Source organism: Eulemur rufifrons, chromosome 30 (assembly GCF_041146395.1).
Source record: "Eulemur rufifrons isolate Redbay chromosome 30, OSU_ERuf_1, whole genome shotgun sequence".
NCBI lineage: Eukaryota > Metazoa > Chordata > Mammalia > Primates > Lemuridae > Eulemur > Eulemur rufifrons.
In genome coordinates, this window is record NC_091012.1 from 15,115,957 (window position 1) to 15,128,865 (window position 12,909).

A 12,909-nucleotide genomic window follows, 5' to 3' on the forward strand; every position below is an offset into this window, starting at 1 on the left:
ACGGAACCAGACCATCCAACTCCCTAGCAGGAACTCCACAGAAAACGAATGGCACTGGACTTTCTAGCCTGAGCAGAACTGCACCAAGGGGCTCAACACGAGGAAAGGTGACTTCAAGGAGCCCCGAGGCAAACCAGTGGCTCCCACCTGCCAACACATATACATATCACCTCTCTCTCTCTCTCTGTCTCTCTCCAAAGCCTAAGAAACTTAGGCAGTTCCTGAGAGGGCCAGGCTCTACGGTGGGCAAAGAGAAACCCGTGAGTACAAGGGGCACACAGCCATCGGGCAGTCCAACCTCCCGAGTAAGGGGCATGATGACTTTGGACTCTCGGGGAGACTCACACAAACAGCCAGCAGGTGGGTGTGAGGTGGCGATGGTGGACCGGTCCGTGGATGCTGCTGCTGCTTCCTGGATGCCGCCATGGAGCCACCTTCAGCCTGTGAGGCCCAGTCTTCATTGTCAGGGCCTGCAGACTGTCCCCTCTGCTCTTCAGGGTAGGAGGTAAGGCGCAGCCAGGCAAGTCCAGGGGACAGCAACTAGGACCAGAGAAGGGTGCCTGGCTAAGACCTGACAGCCCAGCAGGGTGCAAGGAGGGAGAGGGTGTTTTCCCAGCAGGACCGGCCCGCTCCAAGACCGACCTTGGGGAGGAGGCACCCTTGCCAGGGGCCCAGAGGGCCCCAGGAGAGCTCGGGGAAAGCAGAGCCTACCTAGGACCACAGGCACAGGCCCGTGTCTGCAGGCCTGGGCAAGACTAGGCATTCTTGACCGAAGAGAAAACGCTTATCCACCAGTGCACTCAGCCCCCGAACCTCAGCCAAGGGGAACAGGGCCACCACCACCCTACAGCCACACATAACCCTGTCCCTCCTCCTGCTCTCCCACCCCCTGAGGGAAAACAAGGGTGGGCAATGGCCCCTGCCAGCCATTGCCCACCCCTGCGCAAACCTCCCCAGGAACAAGGCAAGAATAGATCTCCCTGCAAGAAAGGAACAAACGCAGAGCGGACGCCAAGAGAACAGCCTCTTCCTCAGAAGGCAATGCCAGGCAAGTTGTGCTGCTGCTCAGCCCATATGAATCATGGGCAACGACTGATGGGGCACTGACACCAAGACTTGACTGACTTGCTGGCAAAACAAATGTCTGGGAGGATGGGCACGGGCCTCAGGCCTACCCATTCATTAAGAAGTCACGGTGGAGAAGGAAAGCCTCACGCAGTGGATGCCCCCAATGCTGACCTTGATGGAGTGGGAATGTTTTCTGGCGCACACGGTTCATGCAGATGAAGAAGGCTCCAGGCCCTCGGAAACCATGGAGGAAGTGATAAGATGTGGGGGCATGGTGTTGGGGTACAAGCTGGCAGGAGAAAGCACTGCCAACCGTCACGGGGATGCCACCTTGGATGGCTGAGCTAGCCAGAAAAGCCCCTGTGGAGGGCAGATGTTCTCCCTCCATAGTCTCTGCTTCTCTTCCCTCCGGCCTCCAGCGGAGAAGGCAGGCGTGAGCCTAGGTAGGGCATGAGGCCCAAGGGAGGCAGAATCTCCTTCCTGGCCTTCCCTGCACACCTCTCTGGCCTCCAGAGTTCCTGGTGAGGTGGTGGTGGTAGTCGTCAGCTTGGCTGTTATCCTCTTCGTGTTGGAATACCGGCTCACTTCCTGGTGGGGAGGACGTTCCTCCTCTTGCCGGTCTCAGGTGGCACCCCCGCCCTTGACCAGGAGGAACCACACCATCCTACCCCCATGCAGGAACCCCACGGTAAACGAATGGCACCGGGCCCCTAGCCCCAGCGGAACTGCACCAAGGGGCTCACGGCGAGGTGACTTAAAGGAGCCCCGAGGCAAACGGCAAACACCACAGACCAGTTACTCCCACTTGCGAACACACATACATATAATCTCCCTCTCTCTCTCTAACTCTCTCTGTCCCTCTCTCTCTCAGAAGGATAGCATCAGACCATCTAGAAAAAGTAAATTGTTAAAAGTTTCTCTAGCATCCAAAGGGGATTAACAACATGGGGTGAAGGCAAAATATAGATAGTAGAAAGGTAACCAGGATGTGGTCATGGAAAAGGGGTTCTCTAGCTCACTGAGGCTTAATGTTAGTTTGCCATAATCTTGCATTTCTTGTGTCCACCAGATGAGGCTGCTGGGAATCCGCAGTCCTGGCTGTTATGAACAGCACCAGAACCGTCCCTGTCATAGGGAAACCATCTCTCCAGGATGCGATTTGTGAATTATCATGTGTCATTGGGGGTGGGGACTGGAATAAGTGGACTAGAAAGCAGGGCTGGGAGGAGAAGAACAGGCATAAATAATGAAGTAAGAGGTAGGCAGTGGCTGAAAACCATGGCAGCATCAAATGGACAATAATCTGCAAGGAAGAGAGGAAGAACTGGGCAGGGGGATCTTCAAGGTAGTGGGAAGGAAGGACAGAGAAGGTAAACAGGTAGGGTAGAAAACAGAAGAAGTTGGACAAATATGGAGGCCAGACCAAAGGCCAGAAGATTGAGACGAAAGGGGAGGAAGGAGGGCTGGGTAATAAAAACATAAAGAACAGAATAAAGCAGATGCTAAGGTTGAGAAAGAGATGCAGAATGGAGCTTTCTTGCTATTTTTTCCAATATGAGCTCTAGTTAATCACTTGTCCAAAGGAGTCAAAATGAGTAATGGGATATGCTCACACTTACTTCAGCATTTCTCTCACACCCAGCCCTCATGTCATACCATTACTGAACACCCATTAGGACATGTACGTTTCCCTCCCTCAGGTCTGGTCAGTAGGACCCAACAGCCAGGAAAATGGTTACAGTTTCTAGGTTATGTTCTGTCAAGAAGCCAGTTACAAATGTAGAGAATGCAGTATGGTAAATAGCAGTGAGAAAAAATGGGACTATAATGTTAGTCTCTCTTCCTTGACTACCATGTAGCTTTGCCCCTCATGAGGCAAAGGTTGATCAAAGGCCTAGAAGAGAGTTAGGGGCTTGGTGCCTATGGGAATGGTTCTGAAGCAGCAATTGGAAAAATGGGTGAAAGCAGGTGGCCCATTTCTTCAACTTACTACATTTTTCAGAGCCCTTCACATCATGTTATCATTTGTAAATATGCATGATTAGAGAAGAGATGTTGTATCAACTTTACCAACAAAAACACTGAAGACCCAAGGAGGATCTATTATAGGCAAGGCAGTGGGTTACAAAGCAGGTAGGATTAAAACTTGGGTCAAAAGGAAGGAGCAGGTAGAAAGAAGAGCAAAATGACACCAAGTGCTGACCAGAAGCATTTCCTCCTCCTATCCCTCCAGGCAAGATCCTGTAGGGGATTCTCCAGAGCAAAATTTTACTTTTTGTAGCTTAGTTCTTGGTCCCTGTTGTCTTAGGTTGATGCTTTACTTTGAATTGGAACAAAAAACATAAGGCCAAAGCTGGTAACATGAATGAGTGTGTAATGATTAGATTTGAACTTCTTGCTCACTACCTGAGATGCCTAACTTCATGTCAGAAGATGAAGGAGGCTATTGCATTCTCCTCCTTTCTTTTGTCTCATGTAGCAACCCTCTCTGCTTAACATTCCTGGTTTCCTTGATCACAACCCAAATCATAAGCCCCTTTTGTACCAAATTCTCTCCTGTATTATCACTATAATATTCTGATTTTTCTCGCTTAACCTAACATCCTTCTCCTCCAATATGACACAGAACTTTCCGTTGTATTCTCTGGAAATCAAGCTACATGATTAGGAAACTTCTCTATTTTGTTAGACTTCTTTATTGACAGTTTCTTCCATCTACTGGATTTCCCTTGAAGACATTGCTGCCTTGTATCTCAAGTAAAGAGAACTCATTCTCTCAAAATCTAAAGCACTAAGGAGGAAATGTGGTTTACAGACTTTCCTTCCTCCTTCTGATATCTTGAAGATCATTTTCCTCTCTTCCTGTTAAAATATATCTTGCTGCTTAGAAGCTCATGCTACCCACCACCGTTTCCCTGGTACTGCCACCTTCAGAGCTCCTGGATGATCTCCTGTGAAAACTTTCACACTTGTCTCAAAGTTTTATTCTTGAATCCACCATCCTCAGTCACTTCAATATCCATTTAGATGGCATCATTCAATTCTCTTGGTTCACTGTGAATCCTACCCAAACACGATCTGTTGACTTTTGGATTTTTTTTATCTATGAGCTTGCTTTTGTTTATTTTCTTTTCTATGGATACACAGAATAAGGAGTTTACACAATTTCTAAGACAGGGGAATGCAAGTGACCAGAGGGGGTACAATAGGTGTGTGTAAGGGATAGGGTCAGGACACGGGAAGGTGTTACTCTATTTAAGATTGTCACCCTAAAGTCTGAGCTTTCCTCTTACCTTTGTACCTTCCTATATTTGGAGAGCATTCAGGACCAAAAGCGTCTATGTTTGCAGCCATGCTTCACCCCACTGTCCTTGGCATTTTCACCCAGCTTTATTACCTACTGTTCCTGCCAGGGCACCATAGAAGACAGTGACTTGGGCACTTGTATGAAACAGAACTATAAAATTTTGAGTTGCTCCCTCCAAAAAACCTCCCAATTAGATTCAACTTTTTCCATAAAGCTGCTAAAATGGAGCATGCATGGAGGGAGGGATCAGTGGGTACAGGGAGAGAGTGACTCCCTGCTAGTAGGCAAAACACCAAATGCCACATTTCCTTAGAGTTTACTGCTGTCAGCAAAACCACAACACTTAAAATATTTTTGATTTACACAAAGTGCTATATCAGCTGTGGGGACTCTTTGTCCTTTCCTCCTCCAGACAGGAGGAGAATAAGCAACAAATGAAGCATGCTCAGGTGGCTCATTTCAATCGTCCCCCTGACACAGCCTTCATATCAGGTCAGAGAGTGGATGGGTTACTTTCACTTCACTTTCACTTGGGTGAGAGACTTTGCTACTTGTTCCAGGGAGCTTTCTCATATCTCCTAAGCATGCCTCTGAAGAACCTTTCTACTTTCCTTTTACACAACGTTATATTACATTAAATAGGAAATGTCTAGTTTTGACTCAAAAGTTTAGTTTACTATATCTCACACAACAAGCAGTACAGTTAATCAAAGTATGCATCTAAACTATCAACACAGTTTTGCCATCCTATTTTACTGGTTGTTTATGCCAGCAGCAAAGAAGCCTGGAGAGCTAGTGGTGAACATCACGAAAGGTGTTTTCCACAGCTTGTTGAGAATTGAATATTTTTCCTTGCAGCAAGTGGTCCAAAGCCTGGAAGATGTGGTAGTGAGTTGGTGCAAGGTCTGGGGAATACAGTGGATGACAGAGAGTTTGAGCAGCATTGCTTGTGTGACATGTGGTCAAGCATTGTCTTGCAAGAGGATTGGCTTGTATCTATTGACCAATCTCAGCTGCTTAATTGCAAGCATCCTCATCATTTCATCCAGCTGGTTGCAGCAGACATCCACTGTAATTGATTGACCAGGTTTCATGAAGCTGTAGTGGATTATATCAGTGCTGGACCACCAAACAGACACTATTAGCTTTTTCTTAATGAATATTTGGTTTTAGACTGTGTTTTAGCACTTCATCTTTATCCAACCATTGTGCCAAATACTTCTGATTGTCAAAAAGTACCCATTTTTCATCACACATAATAAATAATACGGTGTAAAAATGGTTTGCCTTTATCTTGTGACAGCAAAGATAGGCAAGCTTTTAGATGATTGCTCTTCTGATGTTCATTTAATTCATGTGGTACCCATCTATCCATCATGTTTACCTTGCTGATTTGTTTCAGTTGGTCCAATATTGTTGGAATAGTAATGTCAAACCTTGCTGCTAATTCACATATGGGTTGAGATGAATTCGTTTCCATGCAGCTTTCAGCTCATGCCTATCCGCCTTGGTCTCAGGTCACCCACTTGGCTCATTTTCAGGATTAAAGTCAACAGAATGGAACTTCTCAAACCATACACATACTGTGCATTCATTAGCCACATCCTTCCCAAACTCTTTGTTGATATTTTGAGCTGTCTGCACTGCATTGGCTCCACAACAGAACCCATATGTGAAAATAACACAAATTTTTGACTTATTCATGGTTTCACAAAAATTGTTCCAAAAAAATTTTAAAAGAAAATCACAAGCCAAACTATACCTTTGAAAGAATGAAGATGTACCTTCATAATAAAAATAAAACAAGGAGTGTCAAAGTGAAATGTCAGAGATGTCAACTATCAAACTCAGTACTTAAGGAAATCAGACATTTCATACTTTATAATCTTAATATCTTAGAAATCCACCCTCATCACCAAAATTGTCAAAAATGTGAAGCTCTTAGATTTTTTCCTATTTGCAAGCCAACAAGTTATACTATCAGTGTTATAGAAAAGCCAGCTCCAAGAGAGAGGTGAGGTTAAATTGGATGAGGCAATGACAGGTGACAGCAAATAAAAATAATGATAAGACAACATTTGAAGAATAAACTGAATTTTATTATCCTACTGGAAAAAAATTAAATAATTAGGATACAACATCAATTCTGAATGGATTGTGAAACCAATTTTTAAAATGTCTTTAAAAAAAAAGAACATCTCTATGATCTTAAAATAGAAAAAAAATCATTAAATGAAAGAAAAGGCATTTAATACTGGGGGAAATAACAAATCAGACTGTATTAAATTTTAGAACTACTCATTGAGTGAGAGAGAGAAGGAGAGAGACGGGAGAGGGAGAGAGCGAGAGAAGGGAGAGGGCAAAGAAAGAACTCCTATCCAACATATATAAATACTCCTACAAACTCATGCAAAACATATGGCTAAAACAATGGAGGATGGTTAAAATAAAACAGCATAGTCCTTCAAAAAGAAGTAATTTAATATCTTAAGAAGTGTAAAAAGTATTCAACTTTTTTAGTAATCAGGGAAATGTAAATAAAGCTTGATATAATCACACAGCAACCAGGAGACAAAGTACAAATAACAGAAAATACCATGTTAGCAAGCATGTAGATACACCAGGAAACTTATATACTGTTGGTGAGTGTGAAAAGTGGTACAAGCATTTTGGAAAACTGTTTGGCATATTATTTATAGATGAAGAGATGTAAACATATGACACAAAAATTTTACTTTACATATGTTCCGAACAGAAACTTGTATGTGTGTCACCAATATATTTTCTAGAATTTATGTACTGGCACTGGTCCTAACAGCCCCAACTAAAGCACACTCACATGTGCATCAGCAGTGGAGTAATTGTGTTAGTTGTCTGATATTTACACAACGGAATTCAATGCTAAGAAATGACCCACAACAGCATGCAAGAATACAAATAAACTTAAAACAACCTATGCAATTTAAACAGTCACGTACTAAAGAGTTTCTGCTTCATGATATTTATATAAAGTATAAAAGGAGTAAAAGTGACATCTGCCATTAGATGTCACTATAGTGCTCACTGTTGAGTACAGTGACTAGTTGAGATCATAAGAATATATCTGTGGGTTAAAATGTCCTTTAAAAAAAAGCCTCTTACGTAATTATGCCAGAGATGTTTTAGTATTTCATTGTGCTTTCCACTTATGACCTGTGTATTTACCTTTAAATATTTTAAACACTTGAGAATTTTTTAAAAGTTGAAGAAAGGTAAATAGATTAATGTAATATTGTTTATAGGGCATAGGTATTGGCACTTGACACTGTGATTAGTGTTTCAAAGAAAGCTTTAATTTCTAGGTTTCTAACTAAGATGATAAAACATAAGAAAATAGAGCAGGTTATCATGAAGAACACACTCCAAATAAACTCATTATTATATTTAACAAAAAACAAACTAATAATTCCTATTAAAGACAACATACTTTGGCTATATTCAGTTGGATAATTTAAAGATAAATTAAAAATTAATCACTTATCACAGTGATAGGACTATCAAATGTAATAGACTTTATGGCAAAGCATTTGCCATTATTATAATTGGTATTACTTTCACATTCTTCATGTGTAATTTCCAATGTTATTGCTTGAACCTGATTGTCCCCAACACATGCAAATACATACACTCATATACACACACATTTACACTTACACAAATGCATTTATCTGTGTGTACAGTCAGTTTCTTGGAATGAGAATATTTCATAGTTGTGTTTACAATTCTATAAAGATGAATGAATAAACAACTGAACGTTGAAAAAACCCACACAATTCACATAATTCTGAGAAGATCAGGGGTTTGTATTACTTACTCAGGCAATGCAAAGCTTCGATACATTGGAGTCCCTGCTCCTGAGAACAAATGGCTGACAGTTGGGAAACCTTCACTGGTTATCAGGCAGATGTGCACCATCAACTGACCAGGATTATTACAAAGAGCCAAACAAACTTGAACGATGAAGGAGAGAGTGTAAAATGATACAAAAGTGCTCACCAGAAGAAGTTTTAGTAGCTCTGGACTCAGAGAAGGATCTAGGGGAGAAATTAGTCATATGTATGAATTTGACCTGTTAGTTTTGCCTGTACAGAATAAAAATCATGGAGCCACTCACCCAAGGCATGGTCCCTAAACATAAAGCACCAGGGAAGGATAACAATACTGCATGGAGTGTCTCCAGCTTTGCCAGGATGAACAACAGAACAGTATCCCAAATCTTCTGTCTTTGTGATTTTCTGTTACTTCCTTTGTCAGTCACAGACATGGAAAAAATAATATTTACCAGAATTTGGAGGATCCATCACAGGAGTATGGAGGAGCCAATATACTTGGTAGTTTTCACTGTAAGCTCTGCCCACCTGGAATTCCTCAGACTGACTGTGACTCCTTGGAAGACATTCAAGAGGAAGGTGGTACCAGTGAACACACCCCTTCCCACTCTGTGAACATAGAAAAGTAGTTTTTACCTAAAATCACTGAGGGAATGTTTGCACCCCAAAGCTGCCATGTCAGTAGAATTCCTCCAGAGAGAGAGAACAAGGATTTCACTATATTAATGAGGTGCTTAATAATCAAGTCTGTGGATCTTAATGAGTGAAGTAAATCTTTATTGAGTAAAGTAAAAAAACATGGGAAAAAAGATAAAAATTTTCCAGGGTTCCAAGGATGGCCTGTGTTAGGATGCTCATTGCCATGGTCAAATCCCTGACAGCCATTCTTCAGGTCCCACAGCCTGATATTTGCCTCCAGAGCCAGAGGACCTGCAGGGGAACAAGAGGCATGGGCTACATTTAAAATATCAACTAACATGCAACATTCTCCACTGACCATTAGTGCCTACTCAGAAATATTACTTAAATTTTCTCTAGTATTAACAGGTTTCCAATAAGCACGTGTGTACCATTTAAAGTGTACTTGCGATGTATACTTGCATTGCCGTCAAGGGCAGGCATGTGGTAACTTTGTTAGTTTTCACTAATGTATGAGGCATGTGCTGCCATTATAATGATGGGAAGGATTTAAGCCCAGAGAGGGCAAGTGCTTTGTCTAAATTCACACACTGGACAGGGGTAAAGTGGAAACTGGATCCTGTCTGGGCTGATTTCAAGGAGTGGTTTAACCCACCATGCTCTACTGTCAAAGCTAGCTACCTGAATTCTTTCAATTGTCTAGATACATATTTAGTTTTGATTTTACACCTTGTCATTATATCTCACATTGGGGATATTTAATTTTATATTGCTGGGTTGAACAAGTTTCTATGAATGTGTAAAAAAAGTATTCCAATGATAAATATTAATTATGAATAAACCTTTAAAATTTTAGATAAAATGTAGATACACTGATGGCAATATAATATCCCAAGAACCTGCACCATGATTAAGTTGGATTTAAAGATTACAAGATTGGTTTTGTTTTAGGATGGCCACAGAAACACTCATTTTGTCTTATGCCAAGAACAAAAATACAACAGCAACTACTACAAGAACTATTACACAATCTCATATCATGTCTTAAACAATGGGACATAAAACACAAGTACAAGATAAAATAGTGTAGTGTAGAAACTAAATTATTACCATTTAAGTTTTTATACTCATCATTTAATTAATATGTAAGTAAAGCAATTTACAACGAGGTGAGGCTTGTGAACAATATTAACATTAGACAAATATAGAAAATGAAATCTGTGACGCATGGAAACTTGTGTGTTTTATAAATTGAAATGGTAGATTTGGGAATTGATATTAGAAGTTTTTAATCTAGACAAATAATCACTTGATACATTGAGTTAGGGAGGCAGCATTGAAGACAGAGGTTACACTGAGTAACTTTATAATAACGGATTTCAGAAGTGGGATGGAATGAACATCCTGGTGACATACTGTCCAGCAGACACACTGTGGTTTAATGAAGATAGATGAACCAAGCACTCCTTACCATGGTGTGAGAGGTGATGACGAAGGTGCACGTAGTGATTCAGAACCCGCTGAAGCCAGGACTCCAGATGTCTTAGCTGAGAACTGCACTGCTGCTGAAGGCTGAGAGCCAAAGCATCGGGTTCCATCCAGAACGAGAAAGCAGAGAGGAAGACAGCGACCTCTCACTTGGAGGAGGAAATAAAGCGACAATTCAAAGTGAAAACAAAGCTTCACTACAATGAAAGTCAGCATATTAAATTAGCTAGACAATTAAAAAGACCTACATGGTGATGAGGAAGATGAAGAAATGTTAGAGAGTGCAGATGGGGAAAGCATGAATATGGGAGAGTCAAATCAAGGATCCACTACAAGTGCCCAACAGTAAAACAAATCACAAAGTTCATAGAAAAGATTTGTTTGATACTGCAATTATTAGTTAGATACAAATGTTGTTACTATAATACACTGCTTCTTATTCTCCACAATTCATGACTTAAATCCCAACATGCATACCACTTATTTTATAGTGACAAGAGTTAAACGATAACCTTACAGACTGAGTAGCCTGAAAATGCCTAGTTGATACATACATTCTTGTGTCTAGTGCTTCACCACAAATACAGCGTGATGTCATCAGTCAAAAACTGCATTACTCTTCATATATATAATATACGGAAATTATTTTATTTTATTTTATTATTTTATTTTATTTTGAGACAGAGTCTCACTCTGTTACCCAGGCTAGAGTGCCGTGGCATCAGCCTGGCTCACAGCAACCTCAAACTCCTGGGCTCAAGTGATCCTCCTGCATCAGCCTCCTGAGTAGCTGGGATTACAGGCATGCACCACCATGCCCAGCTAATTTTTTCTATATACTTTAGTTGTTCAGCTAATTTCTTTCTATTTTTAATAGAGATGGGGTCTCGCTCTTGCTCAGACTGGTCTCAAACTCCTGAGCTCAAATGATCCACCCGCCTCGGCCTCCCAGAGTGCTAGGATTACAGGTGTGATATACAGAAATTATTTTACAAACCTGTTCATGTAATGGATTCTTTTGGTACTGATAAAAATTGAAATATAAATAATTGACTAGAAATGAAGCCATCACTAAACCAAGATACACAAGACTTTCCTGCATTTTATTTCAGAAAAGAAACCAAATAATTCATACTATGTTAGAAGAATAATGTACATTTGTCATAGTATACGTTATTGTATTTTCTTAAAACTGGGCCTATTTAAGGTTTTTAAATTTAAAAATGTTCAGGCTTACTTCTGTAAACAATCATATCACTAGTTATACACAGTTCTCTCATCTTGCAAAAAAACCCTTATTTAGTTGTTGTCTAAAGTCTAATGATGTCAAAGAAACTAATAATAGCAACTTAATTGGCAAGCTATAAATCAGGTGTAGAAATTAAGCTGTTGAACTCTATTTTCTACCTATGGTACTGCTGCTACTCAATCTATTTTCTTCATGTATTAGAAGAACTAATAGGCATTTATGGTCAAAATGAGAATTTCATTATTGCATCAAATGACAGAATATGTGTTTGGAAAAGAATTTCTAATGTCATGACACTCTTCATGATCTTTTAAAAGGCAAAGGATTATGTGTGTATGTGTGGAAAGGACTAGGAAACAAGAGCAGAAGGTTAAGACAGGTGCTTAAAGGCAATGCTGGGATAGCTACATTAGAATTATATTTATTAAAAAAAAATCTGATCTGAAGTCTGCCCAGTGTAAAAAAAAAGCAGAAGAAGAAGAGGAAGAAGAAGAAGAAGAAAAGGAGGAAGAGGAAGAGGAAGAAAAAGAGGAAGAAGAAGAAGAAGAAGAAGAAAACAGCTATCTTCCACTTGCAAGTTTATGGAAATATCAGTAATGTCAAAATAAATGAAAAGTGGGAGAATTCAAAAAAAAAAAGGAGAGAGGATGCACATAACTAAAACCAGAAATAAAAACAGATATATTAATACTGATTTTACAGTAATAAAAAGGATTGCAAGAGAGTACTATGAACAACTGAACAGTAATCACCTTGATGACCTCAATAAAATGGAAAATTTCTAGAAACACACTGCCTGCCCGGTGTCAATCATGGAGAAACAGAACATTAGAATAGAGCTGTATCTAACTAGTAAGCAGACTGAATCATTACTCAATTTCTCCGACAAAGGAAAGCACAGGACCAGATGGCTTTACTGCTGAATTTTACCAACATTTAAAGAATTAACAACAATCTTTCTTAAATTCTTTGAAAAAGTTAAATAGAACTGAGCACATCCTAACTTATTTTCTTAAGGTCAGCATTGCTCTGATACCAATGCCAGATAAAGTCACTACAAGGAAAGAAACCACAGACCAATGTCTCTTATGAATAATGATAAATAAACCCTGAATAGCATGCTATAAAGCCAAAATCTGCAGGATATCAAAAGGATTATACACTCTGACTAAGTAGCGTTTATTACTGAAATGCAAAGTTGGTTGAAAATATGAAAACCTATCAATGAAATATACCACATTAACTGAACAGAGAAAAAAAACAGACATGATGATCTCAATTGATACAGA

At 40.4% G+C, this 12,909-nt stretch overlaps 1 pseudogene; it reads left to right on the forward strand.

Annotated features, from left to right (window-relative positions):
* The first annotated feature begins 377 nt into the window (after positions 1-377).
* On the forward strand, positions 378-10,741 carry LOC138378773 (uncharacterized; annotated as a pseudogene).
* Positions 10,742-12,909: the final 2,168 nt, after the last annotated feature.